The following is a 6,000-nucleotide window of genomic DNA, read 5'->3' on the forward strand; positions in this document are numbered from 1 at the left end:
GGAAAATAGATCTTCTGATTTTGATGACAATATCCTATATTAGGATAGACCATTCTACCATTCAATATTGGGGTTAACCCTTATCTAAATTACACCTCCCCTGTAAAAAAAGAGAAAAAAAAAGAAAAAGAAAAAAAAAGCTAACACACATGTCACCTTAATGGTTAAGAGTATGTGCTATTTTGTAGCAAGTCGCAGTTTCAAATTCAAAAGGGTTTAATCACTATATTATGAAATTGAGTTCCCAAACAATCACATTAACTTGGCTTAAATAAGTTTAAATCATCATTTTTGTACCAGGGGTCTTGGATAGACAGTGATTGGGTGCTCTGTTAAGGCACTCATTGATGTGAAATTACCAGTTCAATTCCTCGCCTTGATCGGGGTGATATATTGGACATGGTGAAGATGTAGTCCCACCAAGATTATAAAAAAATAAAAACTAAATCATCATTTTAAGTTGAAATTCAAAAGGGTTGGTCTCTTTGGAGACATCCGATGAAATTGGAACGACACAGAGAAGATTTACATGGACCCTGCACAAGGATGACACACAAATCGAGAAATGGTCCAATTTTTTAATCCACGGGGTTTTAGATAGACGATGATCGAGTGCTCTGTTAAGGCACTCCTTGATGTGAAGTCACCCATTCAATTCCCCGCTCAAATCGAGGTGATATATCAGACATGATGATGATATAGTCCCACACAAACTTATAAAAAAAAATAAAAAAATTTAATAACTCTATTAAGAAATTTTTTTTCCCAAACAATCATATAAACTTAGCTTAAATAAATTTAAATCATCATTTTAAATTATATATATGTTTTTTCTTATTTGCACTTATCTTTTAATGAAATATAAATATAAATTATAATATAAAAATACAAATCAAAATCTAAACATAATATATTATATAAGTTAATAATAATAATAATAATAATAATAATGATGATGATGATGAATGAATGAATGAATGAATGAATGAATGAATGAATGAATGAATGAATGAATGAATGAATGAATGAATGAATGAATGAATGAATGAATTAATTGTGTAGGTTTATAAATATTTTAGGTAGTTTTTATCTTTTATTTAAGATATAAGTGAAGTGGATATAAAGTCATATCAAAATGAAATTGATGCATTAAATTTGAATTATTGGTTGTAATAATTAGAATTTTATTTTAGTGATCACCATATACATGAATAATAAAAGATATATTTTGCTACACTAAAGTTAAGAAGGTGGGAAATCTATACAAAACATTTAGGCTAGAGGATGATCTATTAGTAATTACATGGGAGGACTTTAAAACCATCATTAAGTCTCAATTTAACCCTCTTAGTTAGGTAGATAATTATTGACCAAAATTCTCAATCAACACCAAAAATTTTGAACTTTTGGTTTCAAACCCCTTTTATACATCTCTTTGGTCCCTAGTGCCTAGATTCTCTTGAAAGCGATCAATACTTAACCATTTTTCCAAAAGTAGACATGACAAGACGGAAACATCACTTGTCGCTCAAAGTCATACGTCCCAATCATGATTCTTATACTTAGTCACTTTTTATTAACAGGATGTTACGATGACCAGACTTTGCTCAAATTGTTTTCATAAGTCCTCACTCCTAATCTTCCAATTTCCAACCATCTCAATTCCTCACTACACCAACTGCCAACTATCCTGATTCCCCAAGTACCAACTCTTAACTGTTCATCCATCTCAACTCGTTCTATCCTAGCTCACCATCATCCCAATTCTCATTTCTCAACCATTTTTTTTCTTTCACTTAACATTTATTTTCCTTATTTAATACAAGAATGTCACCTATATAAAAATAAGGGGGGGGGGATGATTTTCCTCAAATGTTTGTTGGATTCACAATTGCACTGTGATCCGAATTAGATCCATGAAAATTATCAGAGTTCTATGATTTTTTCAAAACTATAACAGACTTCAAAAAACTTGTGAACAATGAGCTATGAGGAAAGACCTCTGGACAATGGTAGTTTGTAGCCAACATGGAACAACGAGGACCTCGGTCAAAGCGCGCTGACCGAGGCCCATGGAGACCGCATAGTGGTGCAAACTGGCAAATGGGAAATCTAGATTAGAAAACAAAGGCCGTTTCTGATGCGCGATTAGCACTTTGCGGGCAAAACCCCTTGAAATGGGAAAGCCCCAAGCGCTCAGTCACAAGGAAGCTAGAAAACTGTGGGAAAAGCACTAAACTGAAAGGCGGGTCCCGTGCTCCAAAACCGGTGGAATATCGGAGGCGTTTTGGGTGGTAAGTGGGTTTGTCAAAGGACCAAGTGATGCCATACAATGAATGATGCGTGTTCGGCGGATGAGAGAAAAAACCACTCTCATCACGGGCTAACGTCCGAGCAAGTCATCTGCGCGATAAGAGCGATAACTGTAGGATCTGGAGACCCCAGATCTGACGACGAAGATTGAACCCGATGGGAGATCGGGTCTGGAGGAAGAAATAAGCCACAACGTATAAAAGTTTGAAGTCTGATTTGACCGTTGAGCTGGCAGATGAATCATTTCACAGAATAATCGAAATAATTACCATTCAAGGAAGAGCTAGCGCTTAGTTCGTAGGGAGACAAGTGGCCACCTCTTTGTGAAACGTTACACAGTGACGATGATGCAGAAGCAGGGAATTCCAAGAGGACAGCGGCAGGAAATCCGAAGAGACGGAAGAGGAAGCGAACAATCAAGAGACGGATTGGCTTTAAGCCACGGACATACAAAGAACATAAGGGGGAGACAGGGAGACTGAGGAAACAGAACAGAAAGTGAAGCAGAGAACAGAGATCCGAGCTGACCTACAGAGCTAAGGCAACATCGAGCAGACAAAACCAGGCTTGAGAGGTTCAAGCAATCCCTGAGAGGATATTTGTCGGGAATAGAGTACCAAATTGGACTCATCCCATTAAGACCAGTGAGGTCGAGACTTGGTAAGGAAGAGTCTGTGCACTCTAGTGGCTTGTGGAATCCAAGAACCACCCTACTAAGCAACATCTACTTTAGGAGACTCAAATTGAGCTCCTCATTTTAAAAACTCTGCTTAAAGACAATAAGAAAAGGCCACCACTGAAAGCTGGACCGGAGATGTAGCCCAGGAGGATTGGGTGAACTCCTTATTAAATTGTTGTGTTTTTGTATTTGCTTACTGTGTTTCTCTTATTGTTTTCCATTGCCTGTGTATTTCGCAATCTTATCGATCTGTTGCTTAAAATAACATAGGCATATGACACCAGCGCATGAGTTTGTAATACCTTCATTAATGAATTAACTAAGATCACTCACAAGTGCTTTTAGATCAAGTGGTATCAGAGCTCTAGGTTGTTAAGGTTAGACAAGCTTGTGCTAGATTTAGTTGTTGAATGCTAACTAGATCAAAGCTCAAATTAGGAGAAGAAGAGTTGGTCGAAACTAATCCTGAAATTGGGAGAGTCTATACTGGGAAGACAATGTCAGAGGAAGGTTCTGTGGGGCTAGACCCTCAATTCATAGATAGTTTCCTAGCCATAAGGTCCATGGTAGAGGAAATGTATAAGGATTTTAGAAAACACAAGGATGAAGATTCATCAGGCTCCAAACAAGATAAAGGAGAAGAAGAGTCTCTCCTCCATGAACACTCAAAAGGAAAAGGGAAAGAGGAAAGCTTTCTCACACCTCCTAATAGCCCTGAACATAAAAAGAAGACATCTTTGATTAAACTAGATGTTAAATTTGATTTACCTATATATGATGGAGAGTTGAATGTAGAAAAGATGGACAATTAGATTAGACAAATTGATGTTTATTGCAGAGTGCAGAGTATTGATTCAAACAAGAGAAAGATTCAACTGGCAAGCCTATGACTTGGAGGCATTGCCTTACTTTGGTGGGAAGGCAGGACCCAAGCTGACATGAAGAGACATGGTAAAACTATTTCTGCCTGGAGTGAATTTGTTTCTACAATCAAAAAGCAGTTCTATCCACTGGCCTACATGCAGCAAGCCATGATGAGTTGGAAAACTCTTCGACAGTTGAAGGGGCAAAGTGTACAAGGTTACACCCAAGAATTTAGGAAGAGAGCATTGATTCTAGGAATCTCACTAGACTCACTTGAGACTTTGTTGAAGTACATTGGTGGTCTACAAAGCTACATAAGGCACACTATCCTCATGTTTAATCCCACTAGTATAGATGAGGTATCTGTTCAAGCTACTCATCTAGAAGCTAGAGGAAAGAATGGAAACCCAAAAGTTGGGGGATCATCCCAACCCACTGAAAGTAAGAATAAGGAGAAAAGAAAACATAAATGGAAAGCAAGGAAGGCTAAAACTGCACAGAAAAGCAAGGCTTCATGCACTCACTATAAGAAGGATGGGCATGATGATGAGCACTATTGGATTATGCATCCAGAGCTGAGACCTAAGAAGTTCGAGGGCAAGAAGAAGAAGACTGTAAGATTTGGGGTTAGACTAAGGAGATGAAACAACCATTGTAGCCACAGGTATAAAAGGTAAGAATTCTGAAGCATCTACTAGTAATTCTGCACAATCTACTATTGATGAAGAAAATGAGAGAAAAAGACATGAGCTTTTCCATATTTGAGTTATTTCCAAACATCAAAAGATTTATACTTTGTTTGATAGTGGCTCACAAGTAAATTTAATTTCTGAAGCAATTGTAAAGAAATTGGGATTACTGACTACACTTCACAACAAACCATACCCACTAGGATGGTTAAATGATAAAGCACAACTACAAATGACTAGACAATGCAAACTCAAGTTTTCTTTTGGGTTAGCATTTATAGATGAGGTTGAGTTAGACATAATTCCTTTGGATATATGTGGAATTGTTCTAGGAAGTCCTTACTTGTATGACAGAAAAGCTATTTTCTATAGAGCTGAGAACAAGTATTTACTTGTTAAAGATGGAATCGAATACTTTGTAAGAGCTCATAAGCTAAAAAATAATTGCACTCTCATAAACTCAGGGCAGATGAAACGAATGATAAATTCATGCAAACAATTCTTACTAATGGTTGTAAAGGAAAAGAAACTTGATAAAACCAATGTATTTGAGGGCTGTAATGCTGAACAACAAGCTGATTTAGAAAAAGTTGTTTCAAAGTATGATATCTTGTTTCAAGAACCTAAAGGTCTGCCACCCAAAAAGGAAATAGTGCACGATATTATTTTGCAGCAAGATGCTTCATTGCCTAACATTGGGATGTACAAGTTGTCCGCTTTAGAGAATGCAGAAATTAAGAAGCAGGTGCAGGAGTTGCTCGAGAAGGGGTTCATCAGACCAAGCACATCACCATTGATGAGCCCCAAAAATGGATAATTATATGGGCTCATTCAACCTCCTAATTCGACTCAATCCACCTTTCTCATTAGTTTATTGCATGTTTTTTATTATATTTATGCTAATAGAGTGAATTGGGTTAGTCATTATGCCAACAAGTCTAATGTGTGCTTTGTGTAGTCTTTTTGGTCAATTTGGAGACAAAATCAAAGGTTTTAATGAGCACTTGGCAGCCAAATTCGTGGGAGAACAAGGGAGAGGATTTTTAGGAAGGTGTCCCCTTCATTTATGGGTCCTTACCTCGAATTCTCCACCATCAGCTCGGAGTTCAAGGGCCACCAAATTGATTATCACAAGGGCAGCCGAGCAAGTGCTAGTAAAAGTGTTGTTAACTACAAGTCTTGGCAGCCGAGTTCCTAAAGTTTAGGAGGGCTGTTGGGGTCCTCAATTTGTATAAATAAGAGGGCTTAGGGCCTCATTTGGGTTAGCCAGTAGTTAGTCATTTTGTAGGCAGAAGTTAGCTAGTTTGTAGTTCGATTTTAGGCAGTAGATTAGCTTTGCATTTCAACACATTTTCAAGCTTTCCGTTGTGGACAGTTTTTGATGTAACTCTTCTTTTCTTGCTCAATAAAGATGAATCTAGCTTTGCATCAGCGCTAAATCTCTCTTAGGAGGCT

The 6,000-nt window shown here is 37.4% G+C and overlaps 1 non-coding gene across 1 annotated transcript; it reads left to right on the forward strand.

The window, feature by feature from the left end:
* The first annotated feature begins 479 nt into the window (after positions 1-479).
* Positions 480-580, forward strand: LOC149145348 (U6 spliceosomal RNA). The gene has a single exon (XR_016265421.1). It is a non-coding gene; the product is annotated as a U6 spliceosomal RNA (small nuclear RNA).
* Positions 581-6,000: the final 5,420 nt, after the last annotated feature.

This window comes from Pinus tabuliformis, chromosome X (genome assembly GCF_031772625.1).
Source record: "Pinus tabuliformis cultivar Carrire ecotype Pingquan chromosome X, CPIR1, whole genome shotgun sequence".
Lineage (NCBI taxonomy): Eukaryota > Viridiplantae > Streptophyta > Pinopsida > Pinales > Pinaceae > Pinus > Pinus tabuliformis.